At 38.4% G+C, this 12,144-nt stretch overlaps 1 protein-coding gene across 3 annotated transcripts in view; it reads right to left on the minus strand.

The window, feature by feature from the left end:
- Positions 1-12,144, minus strand: part of LOC140487980 (tyrosine-protein kinase JAK2-like) — a 295,730-nt gene that overhangs the window by 185,460 nt on the left and 98,126 nt on the right. For all 3 annotated transcript variants that reach the window (XM_072587498.1, XM_072587490.1, XM_072587479.1), the window contains one exon: positions 7,772-7,833. The gene's annotated coding sequence lies outside the window, so the exon portion shown is untranslated. The remainder of the gene's footprint in view (positions 1-7,771; positions 7,834-12,144) is intronic.

Here is a 12,144-nt window from a genome sequence, read left to right on the forward strand (position 1 = left end):
CTTATTGAATGGTGGACCAGACTCAATAGACCGACCATTTCTCCAATGTCTTATAATGCTATTGATCGAACTTCAACCTGGGCTTTTTTGGCCCAGAGGTTGAACCACTACCACTGCACCACAAGTGCCATCTCAACATCCATTGCAGACCTTAATTGGATTCCAATTGGAAATCAACATAAATCAATATAGATTGAAAATATGTTCTACTCAACAATTGCATTGCATTAAAAAATTGCATTGTGCAACAGAAACAGGATATTTCAACATCCACTAAAACAGCAGCAGAGATTTCTAAATTCAGTTTAGAATTCTGCCACATTTTCGTAAAATGCTCATCCAATCCCATGACCAATATTTTACTGACACAGCTGGATATCGGTAAAATATGTTTTAGAGTTCAAAGAATCAAATCTTTCAAGGCTTCTGAAGCATTGAAAGTAAATGGTAGTAATAATTCCTCCCAACCACCTTTTTGCTTTGAACACCTCTATTTATCAGTTACCAAAAAAAAGATAGCTAAAGGGAAGGAGGCTGTTTGGGCTTACATTCAACATAGAATAAAAGAGAATTGCTAGAACACATCAGGTGAGGGGCACGACGTAATCAAATAACTTGCAATGGTTGCAATGCGAGGATGATGGCTCTTATGGAGCCGTAGCAGTGCCTCCATCTCTAAGCCAGGAGACCCAGGTTCACATCCCAGTCCTGTTCCTGAACAGGATAATTAGAATTCTTTTCTTGTAGCAGTAAAGTGGTCCTTCTGGTAGTGTCCCTGCCTCAAAGCCAGAAGGTCTAGGTTCAAGGCCCACTGGCTCCAGAAGTACATATTAGCATCTCTGGACACTATTTTATAAAATGTCTTACATATCAGGGCTTATGTGACACAAGGGTAGTGTTCCTAATTCAGATATCTGGCTTTAAGTCTCACCTGCTCCAGAGGTGTGCAATACTGTACCTGAATAAGCAAACTGGAAAATATCTCAGATCACTATTAAAAGAGATGCTGTCCTTAAAAGAGCTGTCATCTGTTCACGTGGCTTAAATTTATTTTGATTGTGTTACATTTGATTTTACTGATTTATTAAACTAATACCAAAAAGGTTAAAAATCTCAGAACACCAGATTATAGTCCAACAGGTTTATTTGGAAGCACTAGCTTTTGAGTTGCTACCCCTTTATAAGATGGTTGTAGAACATGACCATACAACAAAGAATTTATATCAAAAGGGTTTCAGTGTCATGGAGCTATACTGATATATTAAACAACTTCAGTTAAACATCACACAACACCAGGTTATAGTTCTTAAACAGAGTTAGATTAAGTCTTTCATTTTTTAGAATGGGATATGGTAGTTTAGGTTCTTTAATATGCAAATCCCAGAATTACATTCTCAAGGTGGCATCAGTTTATCTAATAATAGGCATCATCTCAGCTTAGACAATGCATTAAATGTGTGAAAGTAAAGTCTGTTACCAATGTTAAGTCAATTCTATTTCTAAGGTGCAGCTTACAGAATCTTACATGATCTTAGGCAATTTTGAGCAAAATAAAATGTAATTCTGAGAATATAAATTCACCTCATAAACTTATGCATGCACATGCAGAAGAGACAGCATGTGTGCGTGCATGTGAAAGAGTGTATGAGTGTAAGCTTGGTCAAGTAAGTGTATTCGTGTAATAGGGTATAAGCCTGTGAAAGGGTGCGTGGGGATATGTATGTGTGTGCGCACACACGTGTGTGTGAGAGAGAGACAGAAAGAGACACAGACATAGCGAGACAGAGAGAGTCAATCGTGACATGAACCAGAGGTCCCAATCAAGGCAAGGATGCCCTCATAACAATGGGGTACGATGCTCAACTCTACGACGACCAGTTCTGATGTGCCACAGCAAGAACCCGCAAATACCTCCTTGGGAGGCAGAAACAGGTTGCAACTGACAGGGTACCCTTCATTGTCAAGTACTTCATGGGATCCAAAAGACTACGCCATGTTTTTCTCGGCCTGCAACACATTATTGATGAGGACGAGCCAAAACATTCCCTACTCCTCCACTTCTTGCCTTTAAACAAGCACCAAACCTCAAAGATCATTGTTCGCAGCAAACTGCCCGGCCTTCAGGACAACAACAATCACAACACCATACGACCCTGACACGGCAGACACTGCAAGACAAGTCAGACTGTTGACACAGATACCATCACTACATGTGGGTCACCTCCCACCAGGTACGCAGCAGGTACTCATGTGACTCTGCCAACATTGTCTATCTCATACACTGCAGGGAAGGATGCCCTGAGACTTGGCCCATTGGAGAGACTGAACAGACACTATGTTGCGCGATGTCCATTCATCTGTTGTCAATCACAGACAGGACTGTTCCCTCCCAGTCAGGGAATACTTAGCCGTCCAGGACATTTGGCCTCAGACCTCTGGGGGACTATCCTTCAAGGCGAATTTTAAGACAAGCAACAATGCAGAGTGGCAGAGGCACATGGGGATGGCCTCAACTGGGACCTGGGGTTCACGTCACGCTACAAGTGACCCCACTGCACTATGCACTCTCTCTCTCATTCACACACACACAACATTCATGGGGTGAATTTGTATTTGCTTTTCATTTTCCTCAGAAATTTCATAAATCCATTAAGATTCTGTAAGCCACACTTTATGAATAGAATTGACTCAACATTGGTACAGACTTTACCTTCATACATTTAATGCATGGTCTGAGCTGAGATGATGCCTATTATTAGATAAGCTGATGCCACCTTGAGAATGTAATTCTGGGGTTTACATATTAAAGAACTTCAACCACCATACCCCATTCTAAAAGATGAAAGACTTAATCTAACTTTGTTTAAGAACTATAACCTGGTGTTGTGTGATGTTTACCTAAAGTTCTTTAATATACCATTACAGCCCTATGACACTGTAACCCTTTTGTTATAAATACTGTGTCGTCTGCTCACATTCACAACCTCCAGATGAAGGAGCAGCACTCTGAAACCTAATGCTCCTAAATAAACCTATTGGACTATAACCTGGTGTTGTGTGATTTTTAACTTTGTACACCCCAGTCCAACACCAACACCTTCAAATCATAATACAGAAACAGTAAACAACTGGGATATATAATTTCATTCCAAAACCACATTGTAATTTAAGTTACTTTTGCAATTTCATCTTTAGTTAAAGTGCTTTTTCAACAAATGGGGGTTGCTACCTGTAAAATTTGGTTCAAACTTTATTTTTCAATTGATATGTTTAAAGAGGATAAAGAGAGAGAGCTGGGACACTAGGTCAAGAGCAGATGTAACAATGTTATATTCAGTGAATAAGATTATTAATAAAGAAAAATATTTGAATCTAGTTTAATCGTTCAGAAACTGGTTTGGGTTTGGATTAGCAACAGAGGAACATTTTGCTTTTAGATAGGTATGGAAAGGTAATGCACATCTACAAGGTAATGGCCAGAGTTGGCAGCTCTAGGTCAAACAGAGGTATGAAATTTCATCACCTGGAAAGTCTCCTGACAACCACCTGAAGGAACAGCGCTCCGAAAGCTAATGCTTCCAAATAAACCTGTTGGATTATAACTTGATGTAGTGTGATTTTTAACTTTGCCCACCCCAGTCCAACACTAGTTCCTCCACGTCATGGAAAGTCTCTACATCTTCACTCTTTGTTCATCTGAGCCTTGACTGTCTCTTACCTTCAAAATAGAAACTGTTTGGCAGAAATGTTCAAATTGTGCTGTAAACAGGACTTTAAAATAACAAACAAAAATCCCCTGTCATTTCTGACCCACCAAAGACTATTATTCACATATAAAAAGATTTTGAGGCTGGGCAAACAAACTCATTTCAAACTTTACATCAGAACCTTAGCAAAACTTTGCAAGGGTCTTGTTTTCAAGACAGAGAATAGTTAGAATAAACACAACTTTTGATGACTGTCAACAGGGCTACACGAAGTCCAATAGACCATTGATTAACTATTTAAAGCAAACATTGAGTTATCAGTTTCAATATCTATTTATAAATACCCACGGCACCTTCATTAAGAATCTCCACTCTTCTTGCCAACAATGTCTCACGGGCCAACTTTTTCTGTTCCCCTTTTAAAACCTTGTTATTTGCAGCTGTAGAGCAGTTCACCATGAAATCAGAGAATAGGAGGTGTATAAGCAGACTAATGCAAACATTCAAGCAATTAAATTTGTGTATCGATCCACTTTAAAAGCCAGATACCTAACCTACTAATAGTGAGTGCTATTAATTAACTTACTCAATAGTCTCAATGTAACTAAAAGGTAACCTATGATTTGTCGAACCAGCTGACACACTTGAGGAAATCTGCATCTGAAGTGGTAGTATCCTTCTCTCAAATGCAGGAAGGCCACCCAGAAGTTGTGCAATGCATCGAGGATACTATTACATTCTTTCATAATCAACTTTTGAACCAGGCAAATTTACATTCGATTGTATTGAAAGCAGTTTCATAGTCATTTGTTCTGGAAATGTGCAGAGTTATTACATAACTTTGCAACTGCAATCATTTGTACTTTTGAATGGAAAATATGGTTAACTTTCAGGGGCTTTACCTGTGAACTCTTAATGCAGAAGGATTGTTTCTAGCTCACCTCCCTAGGACTTCCGCCCATATATTTGCTTAACAAGTGTGGTCAAGTGTGAAGCAGCAGGAAACCACAGTTCACGTGTTAAATGGTAACAAAGCACTAGAAAAGACAGCTTGGACATTGAAGACGTAACAATGTTTTTCTACGAAGTCTCACTTCAAGCACTATAAAAACACCAGTATTTAAAAATAAAGACCACTGAGATTGCTTTTCACTACCAGCATTTATATTTTGTCACCTTCAGAGTGTGTGAAAAGCAAAGGGAATTAAGGAACAAAATGACAAGGAGGCCAAATGCAAATAATATACTGTTGTACTTGTATGCTGGTCATGAAAGTAGAACCTCAAACTAACAGAAGCGACAGTGGATAATTTGGAACAGTATTACTGTGCTAATTGCTCCCAGACAAGTAATTTAAGCAGTGACGTGGTAAATGAGTATGAAGTGCACAGATTGCACTATAAAAGGAGAGATCTAGGATAACACCCAAGACTAATAATCACATACTCACAACACAATTACCCCTATCTTTACATGTAAACTACCTGACTGTTCAGATTGACTCAAGACTGTATTTTTAAAATGTTCGCCTCCTGGAACCAACTTGTGGCCAATAGCATTCTAACTCTGGTCACATTTATATAAATATCTTGAAAGTGAATTATCTCTCAGACCTGTTCCTGTCATTTAACAGCTTAAAGTTGGACTTCTCTCCAATCTCCATCCTCAGGCTAGGGCTGTTTTCCCTGCAGTGTCGGAGACTGAGGGGTGACATTATAGAGGTTCATAAATTCATGAGGGGCATGCATAGGATAAATAAACAAAGTCTTTTCCCTGGGGTGGGTGAGTCCAGAACTAGAGGGCATAGGTTTAGGGTGAGAGGGGAAAGATATAAAAGAGACCTAAAGGGGCAACATTTTCACGCAGAGGGTGGTAAGTGTATGGAATGAGCTGCCAGAGGAAGTGGTAGAGGCTGGTACAATTGCAACATTTAAAAAGCATTTGGATGGGTATATGAATAGGAAGGGGTTGGAGGGATATGGGCCAGGCACTGGCAAATGGACTAGATTAGGTTGGGGTATCTAGTCATCATGGACAAGTTGGACCGAATGTCTGTTTCCATGCTGTACATCTCTATAACTCTATGACTTTCCCCTTTCTGCCTGGTGCCTTCCCCCACTTATCAAATTTTAAATTGAAATGATCTTGTTTTGAACTCCATACCTTTTCTTTAGGTTCACTCTCCAAAGACAGACATTTTTAAGCATTCGTCTTTTTAAAAAAACATCAAGTGCACAAAGATTTATAAAAAGCCTCAACTATCCTACTTACACATGATATAACTGCATATCACTTCAAATTTTCCAAACAGGATAGTTACAGCAGATAATTCTTGCAAAGATGATTTTCCATTGTTTCTAATTGTATACTTAGGGACAACAAGACAATCCACCTTCAAACCCAAATTAAAACAAACAAAAAGTTTCATTGAAAGTCTACTAGTTAATAATATACCAATTCCGCTACCTGGTATTTACAGATAAGAACAGCCTAACCCAATCCATATCTAGTTGCATGTTTTACATAAGCCTTCTTTTATCTCACTTCATTGCACATAAAATCAGCTTATTCTGCTTCTTTCTTCTTCATGTACTTATTGAACTTTCTTTTAAAATATATCTGCACTCTTTATTACGTTTACTCAAATTCCAGGTTTCTTTTTTTAAAAACATAATTTATTAACAATTTAGACCGGCGTTCCTGAGTTTTGGACACCCTGTAAGTAGAGATTGTTCTACAACTATCCCACAGGTGATACAAACCTCTACCTGACAACTTTGGCTTTTCCAGAGAAAGGATTCCTGCTCTGTTCCATCTTTCTTTACAGTTATATCTTCTCAGTAGCAGTAACAGCTGTGAAAATAGGTTTAATTTTCCTCCATCTCCTACAGTACCTCTACATAGCTTTTGCAGTAGGATAGTCAGAAATGAATGAAGAACTCCAACTGTAGTCAAACCATCACTCTCTACCAGGTTTAACATCAATTCTCAAAATATTTGAAAATACTTATGTTTAAAACAACTAATATTACATTCCAAATGACAGAAGGCAACACAACATAACATTTATTACTGCTGCATTCACTGTGTTAACCTCAAATGTTCACAGGCTTTAATGCTCAACTCCATCATTGCAAACACACTTAAAAACAAAATTGGAGGATGCCTCTTCATCAGACTCAGAAGACATTCCAAGTAAGTATATCATAGAACTTCCTTTGCCTCCTAAAACTCCATTCCCAGCAACTAAAAAGCAACTGGGGTTAATTTGGTTGAGTGAGCCACAAGTAACATTCTCACACTCCTCACTTCCTTCCACCCCATACACTTGCTCAAAGAATCTCATCTCAATAAGTTCTTGTATTTGATGCCCAAGTTACAGTCTCAAGCCTAAATGTTTGCAGATTCTGCCCAAGGGACTTAGAAAGTCCTGTTGCATGATAACATTGTTCTGTTCCTTGAATATTACTCAGATCTATAAACCAAGGCAGAGCCTCAAAAAAGATAACATCAAATATAATACTGTTTCAAACATAAATATTGTTAATTACAGAAAAAACAAGTGATTGAATTTCCCTGCTATGATAAATTTACTGGTCAATTTTCCAACAGTTTGAATTGCATATAGTTTCAGCACCCACTGACTTTTCAGTTCTTGATAATACCCACATTCAATGTCAAGGTTCTTTCATGTAGGTGACTTGGTGGAATTACCAACCACCCATGTTAGATTTGAGAGCCATACAAACTCTCACTCAAATGATTTGCCGCATTGCTGAATATTTATTTTGAAATTGTCCTTCCGCTGTCACTTGAAGATGCACACAAGTGGTCTTGTTGTATGTGACTACAGTGGTGCACAGATACTGAAGAATACTGTCTCATCCTCACTCTATGTTGAATGATTCTATTGCACCCCAATTATACTTAGAAGCAGGCACTCAACATCAGCATTCACAAGCCCTGATGACACCCACCAGTCATGTGATAAACTTATTGCACCAAAATCTGAATACCACTTCTTTTTAAAAAAAGTCCAAAATTATAAAAGTAATTTCATTTACCTCACAAAGCTTCCTCACATCCACAGTACGCATCAGATGATTTGACCCACAGCTCTTTAAACCTGTAATTCACAAAATTTAAAGATTCACTGAAATGAGCTTGTTCTTCCCAAATAAATACATACATACATAGACTGACCAAAACCAGGAAACACATTTCCCTTCTTTAAATAGAAGCATAACTCACTTGGATAAACATTTTAACTTGTTAGCATGCGAACATTAAACCACAACCACAAGAGAGAGACACAACTCCTCTCCTCCATTCCTGGAGGAATTCATTGCAACACCACAATTCAGATTGCCTGATTACCTATTCCCAGCTTAGAGCATTGTGGATTTGGAAGAGAATGCAGCCATAGGGAGATGCAAAGTTATAGAGGATTTTGAAAGTAAGATTAAGAACTCAAAACAAAAATCAAAACAACCAGTGCCGATCAGTAAATACTGGGCTGACAGGAATGTTATACGCTAGGGGAAGGCACACCAGCATGATGAGGTGGTACATATAAACCCTGCGCTGTTCGGTTTGAATGGCTACAAAGAAAACAAGTCAAAGCTCAAAAGTCAAAAGTACAGGTGACTAGAATCTGAAGAACTTAGATCCAATTTCAAGAAAGAAAGGGAAATAAAACATAAATTTACTTAGCAAGAAAGAGTGACTTGATTCAAGTAACATCTTTTACAACTTTAGGACATCCCTAAATATATATTTTTTACTTCACTATTCTCTTATTGGAAACGGGTGTTGTTGGCATCGCCAGTTGTCGCTCAATTCTAGTTGCCATGAACTAATTGGCTTCCTAGCCACATTTTTGTGGAACTGACATTACATACAGACTAGACCAGGTAAGGATAGCAGATGTCCTTCACTTGATATCATTGTAAAATATCTAATTCACTAATCAATGACAAATTTCTATGATCAGCATCACTAAGACTGTCTCTGTATGCCGGATAATATTTAAATTCGATGAATTAATCAATCAACTGCCTACTCCCAGGACATGAGTTTGGGCCTTTGGATTACTAGTCCAGTCATATTAGCACCACACCATTCTCTTTCTTCTGACAACATGATGAAAAAGTTGGACATGAATGAACAAAGCATCCAAATTAACTTTAATTATTGAATGCAGGCCAACACAAACCTAGCCTGACTCTGCTCTCGTCTGATCTAGCATCTCTCAGACTTCCTTTCCTGTAATCCCAACTCCTTGAGAGTTGAGCTGAACACAATAATAGGGCTTCAATGCAATAGCAACTCGGCTTCCAGATCCTAATTATTGAACTAATCAATCTATGGTGTAGTGTATTTCATTTGCGACTGGCAAATGGTATCGCCTCGTAATAAATATATCAACAATAGGATTGGTTTTGATCTCTGACTAATCCTAAAGTCAGCGGTCCTCACAAAATTGAACAGATGTTCAAGAAAACCAAAAAAAAAATAATGAGCAGGAAGAGGTTAGCCACAGATGCCATATTTGGATTTGGGCAACTCTAGCAGGTCCAAAAAGAGTCAAATCCACATGCCCCATTCACAAAATGCAGAGTCAACTCACTTCACATTTCCTAAACACCAGAAAAATTAAATCAAAAAATTATCAGAAGCAAAATACAGACATTGTAAATCTAAAACAAAAACATGCTATAAATCTTCTACAATGGCTAAAGAAGTGGGTGGAGGGAGAGAGTGAGGTGGGGGGGGGGGGCGGTGTACAAAGAGAGAGGAGAGATGAGAGAAGAAAATATTTCAGGTTACGACTGGGAAGACAAAAGGTCATTAGTTGGAACTGCTGGGCTGGATTTTCATGGAGATGGGGAAATGCCATACAAGGACAAAAATGGTGACTGGAGTCTAAATCCATGATTCCTAAACCTCTTTTTCCAATTTCCTGGAATGCCTTTTAGAGTACAAGCCAATTCCGGTCACCAGCTCATACCTTGCACTCCTGATCTAGCTGGCTCTGTTGAGGAATTAGGCACAATCTAATGCTCAGAGAGTCAGGTTAGCCTTTCAGAGATTAGTTGCTCACTGTACATGAGGGGGTACTCCTGTCACCTGAAGGTAAGTAGTGCCTTAGCAAGAAATCAATTACTCAAAATCTCTGAATCTCAAAGCGTAACAAATAGTCAAGCATATGAGACTGGAATTAATGCTGCTATTTAGTATGCAAGAAATGATTACACTCCTTCAGGAAGAGGATGCACAATTCAACATGCAAACAGTTAGGCAGTAGAGAGGGAGAAAGAAATGGTCATTGTGGAAAGGAGAGCTCTGAACACAGTCCAGTCCATTGCAAAAATTAGTCTACACTTCCTGCTACCTCAGGAAAGCAGCTAACATGTTCAAAGAACCCTCCACCCTGATCATACTCTCTTCCATTGGGCAGAAGATAGCAAAGTTTTAAAACATACAACAGATTGAAGAACACAGTTTCTTCCCCGCTATTTTCAGACTTATGAATGGACTCTCCTATTAGAGATAAGCTTTCTGTGCACCTTCTCTGTAGCTATACAACTACATTCTACATTCTGTTCTATTAGCTCGATGTACTTATGTAAGGAATGATTTGTCTGGTTAGCATGCAAAACAATACATTTCACTGTAGCTCAGTACACGTAATAATAGTAAATTACATCAAAATCAAATTAAAAGAGGCAGTGATAATATTTAAAAGTGCAACCATAAAATGACATTAGAAGGGTCAAAGAATACACAGTTACGCAAGGAGAAAAATATTAAGCATGCTGCACCAATTCTTCCACTTAAAAAAAAATCTCAGAACTTCCCCCAAAGCATAAACCATATAGTAGATCCATATGAAATTTCTGTTCTCACTATCTGATCAACATTAATTGTTGAACACCCCCTTCAAGATGGAAAAGGGGTTTCACATTAGCACATTCTGGATTCTTTCTCCTCTATCTTACAGCACAATTGTAAGCCACATAGCAATTGTGCAAGTGGTCATAGGCAGGCGATGCCCAACAAGCAAGGAGCCAAAAGGACACAACCTGAATGTTTGAACTAATTTGTGGCACAAATAAAAACTACTAAAGCACAGTCTGACAGAAGATGGTGTGCACTGCGCAAGTGGTGTTTGACAATAATATTATATTTTGATATTTAAAATCTTGGATTTAACCAGAAACCGGTTAATTGTTAACTTCACATGATACTTCCAATGAGATATGTGAAGTAATTTTACACCGTCAAGGGCTGCATATTTGGATAGAGATTCTGGTTAAACATAATTAAATTTTTTGAAAAGTTAGCAATGATATGATGATTGGTAAAAAGCCTTTGCTTACATAGAATTCGGGAAGGTAATGCAGTTAAGGACATATCAGTTTAGTACATCTCCAATGAGCAATAATTAAGTGGCATTCAAACAAGGTTGAACGTGTTACATGAATGGGAAGGAAAGACAGAAACGAAGGACAGACAGGCAGGTGGACAAAGAGATTTACATTTACATAACATCTGTGAGAAACTAATGAGAGTTACAGTCAAAAAGAAATTATTTTGTGGTGCATTCATTGTTGGAAAGTGTTATAGCTGACTGCATAAGGGAGGTGTTGACACAGCACTAATGTCATAAATGCAGATTTATCCAGATTAATGGACTGGGAAAATGAATACAAATTCCACCATAATAGCTATGGAATTCAAATCCAATTAGTGAATATACACTTAAATCTTAGTCTCAGTGACCACTAACATTTTTTAAAAAGCCTCTCGTTCACCTAGTACCCTTTAGTGAGATAAATCGATCAATCTTACTTGGTCTGGCCTACATGAGTCTCCAAACCCACAAAATTAGCTAGAAAGCCAGTCAGTTACATCAAAACTGCAAGAGCAATGTCTGAAAGAGTTGTAACCACATGGACCGTTCAGGAGTTAAGTACGCTCCAGCTCAGGTCCTCCTTACTAACATGGCTTGAGGGGGGGGGGGGCGGCAGGGGGGCGGCGAGACAGAGAGAAAGAAGAGAAAGAGAAAGAAAGAAGCGAAAGAAAGAAAGAAGAGAAAGAAAAGAAGAGAAAGAAAGAAAAAGAAAGAGAAAGAAAGAAAAAAAGAAAGAAAGTTGTTGTACAATTGAAAGGGCTGTGTCTCACACACTAGCCAAGCAATTGTATCTCAAGTAAGATATGATTTATTGGTTGTGACTAGGTCCCAGACACCATCAGTATCATCAGAGTCTGTCTTGTCCTATCGGCAGTTGGACGATTTGTGGAATTTAAATTTGAATCAATAAATTTGTAATTAACAATACCATTATGAATTGTCAGACCAGTAACTCCAGACCCATGAAATCTCCTGGCATTAAGCCAAATATGGACAAGGAAGCATGCAGATGCTGTAAAT

This window comes from Chiloscyllium punctatum, chromosome 2 (genome assembly GCF_047496795.1).
Source record: "Chiloscyllium punctatum isolate Juve2018m chromosome 2, sChiPun1.3, whole genome shotgun sequence".
NCBI lineage: Eukaryota > Metazoa > Chordata > Chondrichthyes > Orectolobiformes > Hemiscylliidae > Chiloscyllium > Chiloscyllium punctatum.